Raw genomic sequence first — 15,923 nt, 5'->3', positions numbered from 1 at the left:
CGAGGGACTCACTCTTACCTCTGGAGACACTAAACCCACATGAAAAATAACAAGGGTACATATCTGACACAAATTCACATTTTTACCTCAGGGAAATATAAGCTACGTCTGTGCAGTCCTTTGACCCTGTGTATACAGGCACTCTGCATCTATGGGGGGAACGTGGAGATCCAGGAACTGATGGAATCAGAGCCAGGGACTTAGTCCCAGCAGGCTTTACTGGGGTGAATCAGGGTCCCCTGCTTTAGGAGAAGCCCCTACGCCAGACACGGCAGAAGACAACTGAGGGGGCAACCAGAAGTGTGATACTGTTGACTATTACCCAGCAGTTCTGTCACTCCAGCTCAAGAAGATTCCTTTTTTAAATTTTTATTTTTCCAGCTGCACTGAAGTATAATCACTATGCCCCCAAAATGCATATAATTAATGTATATAATTTGGTGCGTCTGGACATATGTGTACACTCAAGTTACCATCACCACAATCAAGGTAATAACTACATCACCTCCAAAAGTTTCCTTGTGCCCCTCTGTTGGTTTTTTGTTTTCTATGTGTGTGTGTGTAGAGCGCTTAACCTGAGATTTACCTTCTGAATAACTTTTTAAGGGCACAACACCTTACTGTTAGCTATAGGCACTATGATGTGCAGCACATCTCTGGAACGACTCATCATGTGTAACCATAAGTTTATTCCAAGAAGACTCATTTTCAGAGAAGCATCTACCACACTGCCTGAATTGCCCTCTAGAGGCAGGTGGGGAGTAATGCTGTGCTGTCCCGCAGCACAGGGATGTTGCAGGAAAGCCAGTAACCCTTTCCTCTGGATGCTCTTTCCTTCTAGATACTCTCATCAGCTTGAAAATGCAGAAAAAAGAGGGTGGAGGTTCACCCTGCATTTTTTTTTTTCTAACTCGCTTAGAAAGTGCCCAGGCCTGCTTTATTTTTCATCACCATACTTATCGCCACCTGCCACAGTATCCGTTTATTTGCTTATTATCTTATTTCTCCCATGAGAATACCTATTCAGTCTGGTTTTTTTTTGTAGCTTCTAGAATGGAGCTGGACACTTGGCAAAAGAGCATGAATAACTGTTGAATACATGTAGTATTTCTAGATAAATGAATTAAATGATTTACTAGTTGTTCAAGATGTATTTCAAATACCTTTACATTTCACTTTGCAGAATATGGTACCCGCTAAATGGATGAAACCTCAACTTCATCTGATGCCCAAAGGAAAAACCACAGCTCCTTCTCAGGGTAGTTTGGATGATTAAATAACATAGCATATAGTGTTTGCAACGGAAAAGTTGTTTAGTAAATTTTATCTTTACCAGGAGTAGTTGAATTCTCCCCTATCACACACACACACACACACTTTAATGGTAAAATACCTCCTTATTTATCTGCAGTGATGATCAAATACCTTGTCTTAGGCACATGTGTCTTTAAAGTATAGAAACATAACTCTTGATACGTACTGAAAGCGTGCTTCATAAATTAATGAATCCTGCAACAGACATTCTCTAATAGGACTAGTGACACCTTTTATAGTTAATACAATGCCTATATCCTGAAATGTGCTAACATGAATTGCAAATGTGCTAAATTTATTAATATCATAAATAAGCAGTCTTAAAATTAAACTCCTGTTATCAATAACATTTCTGTTACATTAGAAATAAGATCGTGACTCAAAAAAAAAAAGAAAGAAGATTGTGAATGCCTTTCTGCTTTCATTTTTTTAACTTGCTCTTATTCATAACAGTCACAAATAATAAATGACACCTACCTATGATAAGCAAGACTTCAGAAAGACCCCAATTTTTGTTTGTTCTATTTCTGAAACTTGTTCCTGACTCATGTGTCTCATCTTCTCACCCCTTCCCTCCCTTAAAGTTAATTATTTGAATTCCATCTGACAACTGCCCTTCCGGACCCATGTTCTTTTTCTGCGGATCACTGGCCAGAAAACAGCGTCTCGACAAAACACACATGAGATTTTATAGATGGTTTTGAATGTAATGAGAGGGAGCAACATTTTCTTGCTTTTTGTCTGTATTTTAGAACTATTTTCTATCATGCAGGTGTGCAGCTTATACTTTAATGGAATTCTAAACATATAATGGACAGAACCAGAGGGAATATGATTCTATGAAGAGTAACTAAACCAAAGACATTTTATTCTACCTTTTCAACATTGATCACACTAGCCACATTCTCTTGTGGTCTTTATACTCTTACCCAACGTTCATCTGACAATATTTCATTTCTGTATCCGCTGAACCAACAACTGAGAGATTCTTTTTTTAACATTATGTCCTCTTGTCTTCTCAGATTTCCTAGGCCTGCATCTCTCCCTGGAGCACTCACTTCTGCTTTCACGGCCTCTTCAAACTCTCAAGTCACAGGAAAGGGTACAGATAGGACCAAAGCCTGATAGCACGTAAGACCTGCCTGGTCTCAAACTCAGGACATTCTCTACCCCATTTCCCATTTGTCAAAACATGACTCAGGTGAAATGGCTCTTCCTTAGCTGCCTGAGCCAAAGGTCCTAACACCCTCTTCAGTATTCCTCCATCACTTTGTTAATGCTGACATCATATTCATCAAATATTTAGACATTTTTAATTTTATCGCATTTAAATAGCTACACGTGTCCAGTGGTTACTGTAGAGTGAGGCCACACTGCAGAGATTTCGAATAACTCTCCTGGCTGCTTCCAGCACCACCTGAGAAACCCTGCACTTTTATTTTTCCAATGGCTTCAGTATCTTCTCTTCTAATCTCAGCTTTGTTAAAGAATAGCTTTAGTTTTAGTATTCTTTTTCTCCCACATAGACTCTATTTTCTCCAAGATGCTTTTTCTATTTTTTTGTTTGTTTATTTTGGTCTTTTTTGTATTAGAGATTTCCATCTAATCTGATCTTTAGCTCCCCCCTCAACATATAAAAGTGTGGAAATTAAAACTCAATGGAAGCATGTCCTTGTGGATAGGGCTTGTGGATGGTGGTCTTTATTGCACATGGAATTGACTGAAATAGTGTTTGCTTGTTTATTTTTAAAGTTAGCAAACCCCCCATGTCAACTCATTCAGGTTGTTAGATGCAATAGAAAACATTTCCTAAGATCTGGCTGGACTGTGTATACCCAGCTATAGGTGTCCGAAGAGCTGACAGAGAAAAACAGTAGGAGAGGGGAGGTCTCAACCTTCAGCATATCATTTAGTGCCAACTGGGCCTGTTTTCAGTAGGGAACCCTGCTCTTCACTGTTGCTTGTGTTTTATGGTACAGAGATCTTCTGGTATCCCTTGCCAGAGAATAAACCCCTATATATTCTAGGGAGAAGTAGAAAGGCTATTCCCTGTCTGCAGCCTGTGATGGAGGAACTTTTGGTATTCTACATGATTCTTAAACTTTCAACCACTTCCTTTTTTTCCTTTTTTTTTTTTGGCTGCACCATGTGGCACATGGGATCTTAGTTCCCTAACCAGGGATCAAACCCACGCCCCCTGCATTGGAAGTGTGGAGTCATAACCACTGAACCACCAGGGAAGTCCCTTTCAACCATTTCTTATGATTGAAGGCTTGCCTGAGCCCCTCAAGGGTCCCTTCATACAAACTGGGTAGGTTCTCAGACCTCCCTACTGTCGACGTAGTAGTCTGCTCTCTGGGGACTTCTAAATTAGTTACCACTCATCCTCCCCTATTCTGTTCATCTTCTTATGAGGTCGAGCTGAGGTAACAATGTGTTCAATCTATTATTTTTAACCAGAAATATGTCAATGTCTTTCTACTTAAATGTGAGGGGTTTTAGTGATGTGGACAAAGAACAAAGAACACTGCCTGCCATCGAGCGGTCAGTCACAGCAGCCCACATGGGCAGTTCACCTTGAAGGGATGGAGGAAAACAGGAGTCTAGCACTACATCACTGAGATGCCTATCAAAGGAATAATTTCAATGAGCCCAGACTCTTGCATCTTCTCATACACAGGAAAACACTAAAATCATTTACTTGAGATGTCTGTGTTTTGTGATTAGCAGTTACCTTTTAATGTTCTATTATGTGAGTTCTTTTCCCAGCAAAAATTCCTATATGTCCTGGCTCTTCCCTTACCTCTTTGGAACAGTGTCTCAGAGTGGAGAGGTTGTCTCCCAGGCTACAGTCCTCAGTAAGGTCCCGAGAAAAACATAACTCACAACTTTTAGGTTGCGTGGTTTTTTAAATCAACAGTGGGATGCAGGAATCTTATCCATCCTTGTGTTTCTAGTGTATGGTGCACAGAATGTGGCAGCCACTTTAAAATATTCACAAAATGAACAGATAGATCAAGCATAGATGGATGGATGGGTAAGTGGATAGACACATGAAAGAGGACAATCTCTTTGCGGCTAAAAGAGATTGTGTGATCTCTATCACCTATGGAGGGGTGAGCTGTCTTTTGAAGGAGTCTCTCTTTGGAGTTGTCTTTCTAACTCATGAAGAGGCATATCTGCTTTCCAGTTCATCAGGTGTTTCCCTGGATTGACTTACAGGGCACTGATAGTGACTAGGCCCTGTGTGAGATCATTTGCCCCTTTTCTATGTCTTCTATCCCCATCAGGGCTACAGAGCAGCCCTTACAGCAGCCAGCTATCTCTCCTCCAGGCATCTTGTTAGGAATGGCATTACAGAAAGTGAAGATCACTGCTCATTCTCCTGGAAACTTGTGAAGCAATATTGCTGCAGTAAGAGACAGGGCCTTGCAATGCAGATTTTATGGATTTTCCGTGAAGCATGTAAGGTAACAGTACACTTTTCAATGATTTCTGCTCTGCGTAAGAGTCTGTGATTGCATCTAGCATACAATACCATAGCAGTGGAATTCATGAATATTTTACTTATACAGGGAAAAGGAGCCTGCCTAAATAGCTTTTTAGCTTTTATTTTGTAAGGTTTCAGATTTAGGGTTTTTTTGTTTTTTTTTCCCTCACCTCCCAGATTCTGGTGTTTTTTCCTAAACCCTACATTAAACAGCTGCTTTGAAAGTTTCTCTTTCCCTTTAAGTGTTTTCACATTTACAGACTGTGCTCCTATGATCTAATAAAATTAAGCTATCAGGAGGAAATCATCATATCAGAAAGGGCTGGGGAAGCATTGTAAAGCACCAGACATCTCACAAGAGGAGCATCTCTCGGGAGTTTGCGCTGGGAAAGAAGCAGTGGGTGGAATTGCTGAGCTCCTTGGTCTGACAAGCTGATGCCTGCCTTCCTACACTTGTCTTTTTTACATAAGCATTTTCCTTTCAAGGCAGCCCACGGCAGCACTGGGATAGAAGCCGGCAGGCACAATGGTCAGATCTAAGTATTCCAGGGAGGAGATAAAAATAGAATGTTGTACCTGAGTGAATGAACTTCTCACATTTAAAATCTAGAGCTGCTTTACGAAAGTGCTTTCGTTTCCCATGTTACTCCCCATCCCCATTTTCTGGTCTACTTGTAAATGTTAACTTCCAAGGGACAGAATATGCTTCCAACAGCTAGAACAGCAAAAGGACCGGGGCATTTCTTTTTTTGCATGAAGTGTCTCAGCCTAACTAAAAACATGAAGGAGGTCAACTCTCAAGTGCAACTCACTGGGAATTTACACCCCCAATGACTACTCATCCTGCCAAGTATACTTTCTTCTACTTAAATCCCTTGTATTTCTGAGGCTCGGCTGACTGTTGTTCCTAAAGAAAAATGCATAGCAGACAAAAGTGACTTCTGTTGACAACTGATTCTCAGACTTTAGTATGTATCTGAATTACTTGGGAGGTTCTGTTTAAAACGCAGATCCGTGGGCCCTGGGCCCTGTTCCATATTTCCCAAATCAGAATGTTCGCAGTATTGCAAGAAATACGTGAAATCTAATCTCCAAAACGCAACAAGGGGTGATATAAATATAAAATAAAATATTTTAGTTTGCTGAGTCAAAACATCACAGACTGGCAAAGTTAGACAAATCTAAGCCATGGGTAAAAGTCTTCCCTACCCCCCCACTACCCTATCCCTGCCCCTTTCTACCTAGTGTTTCTTTTGCTCCTTGTCTGCTTCCACAAGGTTTACATTTAATTTTAGCTTGAATATGCCTTTCATCTGGTATCCCTCATACGCAGCACAGGATTGAGAATGAAGTAGGCAGCCCACCAGTGTTAACTAAGTATCTGAATGGTTAACAGGCCAGAGGAGTGGCACTTTGAAAGGAGACTGAGATACTAGTAAAAGGACCTACTGTATAGTACAGGGAACACTACTCAATACTCTGAAATGGCCTATATGGGAAAAGAATCTAAATAAAAAAGAGTGGATATATGTATTAATATATGTATAACTGATTCACTCTGCTGTACACCTGAAACTAACACAACACTGTAAATCAACTATACTCCAATTAAAAAAAAAAATGTTCTCATGACTTTGGGGAGAACTCTAGTATTTAGGTGATACTTCAACCATACTTTTGTGTCCCCAGAAGAATGATTTATTTCTATGATTGTATGGGATAGAGTTTCTTAGTTAAGTGGGTTCCTCTGTAGATTCATTTGACTGGATCACCTTTAACAGATTCCTGGGTTCTCTGTTCTTTGGCTTTCTCAGGTCACTCATGGAGTACATGATTCTAATAGCCACAGAACAGCAGAATGAACATCTTAAATAGCTGTCATGAAACATAACCAAATATATAAAGAGCTATGATTCTTGCCAGGTGTTTATAAGAGCAAGTACCTCCATATTCTGAAATAATTGAGGAAACTCCCTTCTTTTCCCCTTTTCTCTCTTTCCTCCATCTCTTTTACTTTTCTCACTTACACAGACGCTTTGGCTGTAACACGGTACAAAAATAGAGATCCAGAGTTATCATTTTTGTTTCTTGCGTCAAATGGCTAGAAAAATATTACCTGCCTCAGAGCATTCACGTAGGAACTAAAAAGGATAAACGCTTGAAAGGCGCATAGCATAAGATCTGATACGTAACAGAACTCAGAAAATATTCGCTGTGCTAATAATGCACTTAGAACGTGTAAAATGAGTTTGGACGTGTTTCCAATAGGAGCTTCCAAAAGTTTAGGTCAATTCCTTGGAGTTCCAATTTCAAAAGGAAATTGCTGAGAGACAATGCAGGACCATGCCAGCATTAAAGGAATACCCTCTAAGGCCCACTGCAAAAAATGTGAGATGAGCATTCCATTCAAAAGACATCATTGGTTAAGCAATATAGACATGCTGAAGAGGACACATCTTCTTGGCCATTTAGAAGCTAAAGAGTCAATAACCCTGAATACATTTAAGCCCCCAAATACCTAACTACTTTGATCAAAAAACCTAGTTGATACTCATGTATGTTTAATGTTTCTCATCAAGCCAAAGGCACCTGTATCTCTCTCAGTCCTCAGAAAACGCCAGCTGTTAGTTATCCACAATAAATGGGATTTCACATTTTGTGACAAGCTTATTAAGGGGAAAGTACAAATGCTGGTCTGAAACAGAGAATAATAAGTTATCAAGACTTTTTCTCTCAAACATACATCATTATGTTTATTATACTCATTCTTTTTGAGAATTCTGTGTTCTAAGGAGGAGAGTGGCATTAACAAGAGGATATATCAGAAAGCATTCTTTAGAAGAAACTTCAGCTGCAAAGCACCACACTCTGTAATATATTTATTGGAATATCCCCTTCCCACTACTATCAACCTCTCAACCTGGTGCATTTCCAAAACTACCACCCAGTTGCTTGTGAGAGAAACGTAGGCGTTACTCCACACATCTTTCTTGCCTCACCATCAATATTCAAGTTCTGTCAGTTTCATCTCCTATACATCTGTCAAGTCAATCCATCTCACTCTATCTCCATACCTACAACCTGAACGTCTGTCACCTTTTCTCTTCCCTGGTTTATAGCAATACCATCATAACTAGTTCATCTGCCCCTCTCTAGGGAGTCTGTAATAATCCATTTTTCTTGGTGCAGCTCAGATTATCTTTTTGGATTTCAATCTGGATCGTGTGACCTTCAAGCATGTCCTACTTCCCTGAGGGAAAAGCAAACATCCTCAGCCTGGCCAACAGGCCCTGCAAGGTCCTCTCCCTGCCCATCTCCCTACCTCTCCAAACTCCACTCGACTTTATTCTCCTCCTACCTTTCTGTACTGATGTCAACGAGAACGGACGCTTAAACTGTACTGTACAATAGGTTCTCTCCTCTATATTACTTTGCAAAGAGCTAATTAAGGTACATATTTTAAAGAAATATTCAAAATAATAAATATAGTTCACCAGATTAAGAACTAAGACTTGGGCACTCATCAACATTGGAAAACATGCTAGATCAAAACTTCTTTCCCTCATTGCATGAGTATACCATGAACATGCTCTATTCATGTGGAAACTATAAAGAGGTGCTATGTGTGTTAGAGCCCATATTTACTTAACTTTATATGATCATATGAGTCTAGTTCAAGTAAATAAGACTTTCAAAGCACTTTGTTTTACAGAATGATAATAGTGTTTTTTTTTCCTCCAGCTAAACTTTTCAAACACCCCTTCAATATTGTATCTTGCTAGTGAACTTGGGTGAACTGCTTCACTTCTGAGTCTTTCCCTTCAGTTAAAAGGGGGTTAATAGGGCTTCCCTGGTGGTGCAGTGGTTGAGAGTCCACCCGCCGATGCAGAGGACATGGGTCCAAGCCCCGGTTCAGGAAGATCCCACATGCTGCGGAGCGGCTGGGCCCGTGAGCCGTGGCCGCTGAGCCTGCGCGTCCGGAGCCTGTGCTCCACAATGGGAGAGGCCACAACAGTGAGAGGCCCGCGTACCGCAAAAAAGAAAAAAAAAAAAAAAACCAAAAAAAGGGGTGGGGGGTTAATAACACCTGACACACAGGTTGGTGGTGGGAATTTAATGAGATTATGGCATGGCATAGAAGTATGGCAGGTGGTTTTGTTCCCCTTTTCATTTGTTTCCCTTCAGTTGTTTTACTAATATGAGTCTGAAAAGAGGAAAATGCACTTCAACTAGCTCCCACTCAGAAACACAGAATATTTTTATGCTGGAAAGGATGTAAAGATCATTGAGTTCAACACCCTCATTTTACAGATGAGAAATCTAAGGTCCCAAGTGGTGCCCCAGGTCACAAAGCTAGTTAGTGTGACAGCTGAGACCAAAAAGAATGTCTTGTGATTCCCACATTAAGCCATTTTGTATTAAATCACACTAATTTGCGTAGATTTCCATTTTTCTGTTTGCAAATGACTGTAAATGTATATCTAAATTTGGGCTAAATTCACTTAATAATTTTCAGAAAGGAATCCTAACTACAAATAGATTACGCCCAAGAGTTCAGACTTTGAAAGAAAAAGATCTGAGCTTGATTCTTGAATCTGTTATTTATTAGCTGGATAACCTTGGGCAAGTCATTCAATTTCTCGGAGCCTTTGTAACCTCATTTGTTAAACGGGAAATGTAACACCTATCTCAAATAATTACCATGATGATTATATATGAGATAAACTCTGAATGCAAAGAGCCAGATTAGAAGAGTGGTCAGAACCTACTAAGTCCATAAAAAGGTTAACTTCCTTTCTCTCTCCCAGAGTCTGCAGACTCAAACCCCAAAGTAAGTATAGCATCCTACTTTGAAGGCTTCCTGTTAGAATACCTAAGTCAAGGTGTAAGGAATGATAATGGGGACTTGTGTGGTCATGACTGCTAACAGAATTCATAATATCAGTTTAAGTTTGTTTTCAAAGTTAAACAGAAATTCAGGGGGCTTTAAAGTGTCTTTGAAACGAACCGACTTTCTTCTATTTCCGTTGAAAAATCGCATATAAATTCCTTTTTTTGATAAGGAGAGAAAAAAGAACTATCAGCAGGAAAATGTTACCCTTGATTGATGCTTCCAGTCAGCTTAAAAGAGCAAGTATTTCAGATGTAAAAATTCTGACGCATCATTTTCTGACAAAACTACATTAAACAGCCACAAGTTCAATCCATTAACTCAACTCTGTAAAATGACAAAATTAAGTCTTTGATATTAATAATCTTCAAATAGTTCTCTGCCTCCCCCAATTCTCCAACCCAAGTCTTTTTTTTTTGGTCTCATTTACTGGGTAGGATTGCATATTACTCTGCTTTTGATTGGCAGGATGAATAGATACTGTACTAGTTTACTTCCTGGGCATCAGATTGCGGTGTTAAATTGTGCAATCACAGGGAAGCAGAGCTGGGGTAAAAGAGGTGAGAAATGGAATTGCATTCCTTTAAGATCCCCAGCGGTTGTATAATATTTTATACTGTATCTTGATTTTCTTTTAGTTTCTCAAAATATTTTCCTCTTGTTATTACAAGGAGCCAAAATTTTTTAAAGGCAAAAGATGAATGTAGTTCAGGCCCCACTTTGTGGCTGAGGAAACTGAAGCAAAGGAGTAAAGCAAATGTATCTGTATTACACAACTTCTGAATAGCATTGCTTCAGATAATTATTCTGATTCCCAGTCTGGGAAATCTTCTATTTTTGACCTAATAGTGCAATGTGTAAGCCCAAGGGGGAAAAAATACCTATTCTTTAAGTATGAATAATGGGCAATCTATGATTATTAACTTATACTGTATAGATTCTAACCACCCAATAAGTTATTTTCTTAAAATTAGCTGTATATTTTGAAGCCACTGAAAGTGTAAGTTCAAGTTGTGTACATAGATAGATAGAGAATATGTGTGTGAGTATATCTGTGTTTATTAGGAATTTGTCTTAGGGTAATATTAACAAAGGTAATGCAAGAAGCCAGGTTTCAGATTTATTTCAAATCTAGAGCCAGTAGCATTTGCTACTTGGTTGAGCATCAGATGTAGGGAATGAGAGAGAAGATGACTCATTTTTTTTTGTCCTAAGAAACCAAGAGATTTGAGTTCCTACTTGCAGAGATAAATAGATTATAGAAGGAACAGGTATTTTAGGAAATGGATGAGAATCAAGAGTCCATTTCCAGATGTTTTTAAGTCTGTCCATTAGATAGCCATGTGGGGATATAAATAGACAATTGTATATATGAGTCTAGAATTCAGAGGAAAGGTTGAGTCAGAAGATATAATGGTAAAGTACTTAAAGTATTTATAGCCATGATATTGGATGTGATCAACCACAGAGTGAAAATTGAGAAGAAGAAAATTGGAGCCTGGAGCATTCCCATGCTCAGAAATCCCAAAGACGAAGCATCAGAAAATGAAACTTTAAAGATCAGTGAACTTAGAGGAGAAGTATTAGAAGTATTAAGAGATCAAGTAAAGAAGTATTTCAAGAAAAATTGTCCTCAGCTCTGCTCATTGCTGCTCACAGGAAGAGTAAGACGAAGACTGAGACTTGATGAAATTTGGCAAAGGTAATGCCATTAATGCCTTATTAAGATCATGTGTCAGGGAACTATCAAAGCAAATGCCTTTTTGAGTGATGTGAAGTGAAGAAAGGATGTTCTGCTAAACAAGAGACCTGAGAAAGGGGAAGGGCATGCAGATATAAGGCCAAGAAAATATTTTAATGAGATATTATTGCACATGGATATTAAAGGAAATGGTCCAGGAAAAAGACAATTTGATAACATGGGAAAGAGAGAAAAAGCAGTTGTCATAACTTTAGAAGACAGGATGGATCCCAGTGCAAAGAGAAGCATCGGCCATGAAAAAGAATACAAACAATGTTACAAAAAGAAAGGCAAAACACAGATTCAAATTCAGATAAATTGGTATATTGGTTGTAGAAATATGTAAGTTTTCTTGGATATGTCTCTATATTCTTAGTCAAACATTAAATAATCAAGAAAAAGAATGAGGAGGGAGAAGGAGGTACTGGTGATTTGAAGACATAGAAGAAGTTTCAAAATATTTGCCTAAGAGAGGATGAAGCTAGGGAAATGTAATTGGATAACTGGACAACATACATCTGCCATGAATTTAAAGTGAGACCAGACAGTGTGGTTGTGTGATTTATTTTTTCATATTATCTGTGTCAGTACAGCCGAAAAAAGACTGGAATTTAAATATAGCCAGGTGAGGATAACAGAGGGAAAGAGTGAGGGACTGAGGAATTGAGAGTGTATGCAAGAAAGTGATCGTAATGATGGGCCTTATGATGTTAGCCAGGCTAGGAGGGAAGTGAGGCTAACGAGTGGTCAAGAGAGTAAAAGATGAAAATAGTCAAATGGGTTGGAAAAAGCAGAGGGGTTGAAGAATTGTTGACTGTGAGGACATTAGAGGAAGTAAGATGGAAAGCTGGGGGTTGTAGCTGGAAAGTGTGTTTGAAATAGGGGTTATGGAAGAGGTGGAGTTGGGTAGCTAGGGTGGAGTGCAAGAGAAAACCCTAGGAAATGAGCTGCTCCGAAAGCTCAGAGAATAGCTTATTGGAAGCATCTTTTCTGTGAATACTGAAATGTTCAAGATTTATGACAGGAGAAATGCTGGTGAGAGACAGCGAGCCAGTTGTTAAAATTCTCAAGGAATGAGTGGCAACGGCCAAAAGATCTACAGATGGTTGCAATGGTCAAATGGCATATTCCTCAAAGATGTAGGAAAAAATTAATGAATATTTATTCTGATGGGCACGAAACATTTGAAAATTAGCCCAATATGTGTTTTTTTCCTCAAATAGTGTTCAGACTATTTACAGTTTGAACATGACGTCTGTAGCTAAGACTAACACAAAAAGCTACTTCACTGTAGGCCCCTTTCTACTAATGTGATCAGAACAAGAGTCCATTTCATTGTTATACAACCTGGTTCTTTGGACCTTGGGTGCTTTTCTTTGAAGATGGCTTATCTTTGTCTGGGTACATTTGAATTTTTACCTTTAACATACCCGAAGGACTTATTTATACCTTCACACCCAACTTTTAAAAATTTAAGCTGAAAGAAAAGTAGTCAATATCCAAGACAAATTAAGGAGAAATGAAACAGACAGAAATACTAATATGTATGGAGATAAGCAAACAAGTTAAACTTCGAAGAAAAGTATTTCTTCAATCACAAAATGTCACGTGCCTGGGGTGAATCCTAGGTGTGTATGTCAAGGTCTCTGGGCCTTAGCCTCGCCCTTACACCTCATGGGGTAAACTAGGTGCTCACAGGAGGCACCCAGATCTCAACCTCAGTTTTTGATTTGTGCCCTGGCTAAACGGAGCTTAGACCTCTCAACAGGAATTCTGACAACCCTCTTAACCTGTCTCAGCCTGGAATCCTCAGAAACTAGATCTTGATCCCATATTCCTCTTTACTAGCCAGCAAGTAGTCTCAATCCTGGTAGACCACAAAGACCCTTATCACCTTCTGGCTTCAGTTATCACCATCTGGAGACTCCTAACTATGACTCTTCCTATTGGACACCTCTGGATAAGAGACAGATCTAGATCAATTTTGAGCTCCCCACTTTCTTTCTACAGTGTAGTCTGAACTGCTGACTATCCTTCCTGTGGCCAGCTCTATAATCCAATGAGTTCTCTGGCCTTGGTCTTGTACAGACCTGGCTTTGCAGGTACTCTTGCCTGCCACTCCCATTGCTTATTCCTTGCTGAGCTCCCCAATGTGCCTGTGGGCAAAGCTTGTCTAGGTCATGATACACTAGATTATTTGATACCCTATCTCTTGCTTTTGCTTGGTTCCAGATCCTTGGTATGTCAATCATTTCAAGGTTGGATACTTTTCCCCAGTCCAAGGCAAACACCTGTCTATCTTTGTGCATTCTTTGTCTGACTTCACAGAAACATCACATTAGAGGAAGAAGGCAAAAATAAGAGAAATAAGATTAGAAATGGTAGACATTTAAAAAGATATCAATAGGTATATAGTAAATATATTTATTTCCTTTTCAAAGAAGGAAATGAGTGTGTATCAATTTATACATATGATTCTGTCATCAACATAGAATAGGAAAGAAAACTTGCTAAATCCTATAGAGAAGCTAACAGAACATTTAGCAGGTACGGCGATGTTTGATGTACTATTGGTTCCTCACAATTCATGCTTTGTTGCTTTTAAAAAGCTCAACGTTTAAAGGAACTATTTTTAAAATGTCCTCCATCCAATGTTAAGTGGCAAAAGTAGGATATTAAGCAGTGTGAGATATACTCATAATTATGTTTAAATATGTGCTCTCTTGCAGACAGGTCTAAGACATTCCGAAGAAATAAACTGAGCCAATCACATTCAGTTTATTTTTCACACAGATATTTTATCAATCAGGTAAGTCACTCCTTTTCAAAGAGGTAAAATGAATAGGGGTGACACAGAGGCTGGAGGTGCTACTCCAGGAAAGTTCTTTCATAAACAAACATGACAAGGGGAAAAGTCTAAGACTTGAGGTGGAAGATAGATGTAGTACCTCCACACCTCAACTTTCTCAGTCCTTTCTACACCCCCAGGATTGGGACTGTAGTCTACTCAAGATGTCAACTGAAAGAAAAGTTCTGCTTTGCATGAGACAAGAAGAGCACTGATATTTTTGACTCTAGAAACAAAGTAGAGAAAGGACAGAAAAGCCAGAAGTGACAGGTAAGCTCACCAAGATGAACAGCGGCTAAACAGACTGGGAAGGAGGGCCAGTGAAATTCCATGGTATAGGGTGAATGAAAGATTTTTAAGAATGATGAGGCCAAAATTTTTCAAGTTATTTGCATTATTGAGATATTTCTTTCTTTCCAAATTTTAAATAAGGCTATTTCACGTATACATGTATAAATGTATACTTCATGTATAATTTTTTTATGATTAAGGTTTGTGTGTTTGTGTATAAATCAAAGCAAACTTGAAATTTTCCATCAGGATCGGCAGAATGAAGAGTAAAGTTTGCATGAATAGAAACAGGAGCCAAGAGACCAAGGTAGCCATGAAAATGTCCCCTTGAATTTGCAGAAATATTTTACAGGGCTTTGTACCTTTCTAAATCATGGAATTGATGGGAGGTATGTAACCTAATTTGATCTAGATCTTCAGAGAAAGTGAAAACCCAGATCATTTATGGGAGTAAGAGTCAGAGATGAGATTGACCATAGGGATGGAACTGGAGATATTATCTACTGGAATCTATATTCATATCTTATCCAGCATAATAAACATGACTTGTAATATTCTATCCAGTCAAGGTATATAACTTTATACCATTAAATTTTTCACTTATTCTAAATTCATTTAATGTATACAGAGTGTCACTCACCATATTAGGCACTGGAAGTACAACAAGGATCCATACTCTCACGGAGAAGCATCAAAAGGATTTGATGCTCAAGGTTCTATTTCAAGCAGGTGGTATGATGTGATGGAAAGCCAGCGTAACTGAATTCAGAACTGAGTTCATACCTCAACTTTCCTAACTAGCTGTGTCACCTTAAGTGTGAATTATAAGTTTTAGGACTCAACTTTTTCAATTTCAAGATGAGATGGTTGAATGGATGATGTCTAATATTTCTTATTACTGGGGGCTTTGTAAATCAGAAATCCATGTAAAATTCTTATTGCTTACTACAGTAAGTGGTCAAATGAATAAGTACCAAAACCATTATTGGTCCTATGAAAAAAATGCGACTGAAGACAATACAACACACAGTCTAAAAATGAGTTTCTAAAATATGAATTTTTTTGTAAACCTCCATTGACAATAACAATACCTGGGCTAAACTGAGAATTTTGAGAAGGAAAAGGAGGAAAAAACACCAGCATAGTTTAACCACTACAATGAACCAATACCTATGATATGTGCTTTATATATCTTCTTATTTAATTTTCACTGCAATGCAAGAGATGGGGATTATTAACTACCTCTACATAAGGATATAAAGAAAATAAGATAAGGAACAATAAGCAACTTGTACAATCTCAAATGGCTGGAGAAGAGGTTTGAATCCAAGTTTTCTGACTCTAGTCA

General features: G+C 38.7%; 1 pseudogene; it reads left to right on the top strand.

The window, feature by feature from the left end:
* The first annotated feature begins 11,137 nt into the window (after positions 1-11,137).
* Positions 11,138-15,923, top strand: part of LOC117203389 (crossover junction endonuclease MUS81-like) — a 43,088-nt pseudogene continuing 38,302 nt past the window's right edge.

This window comes from Orcinus orca, chromosome 6 (genome assembly GCF_937001465.1).
Source record: "Orcinus orca chromosome 6, mOrcOrc1.1, whole genome shotgun sequence".
Classification (NCBI taxonomy): Eukaryota; Metazoa; Chordata; class Mammalia; order Artiodactyla; family Delphinidae; genus Orcinus; species Orcinus orca.
Note: the sequence above shows the minus strand (reverse complement) of the source record. Positions and strands in the feature narration are given on the sequence as shown.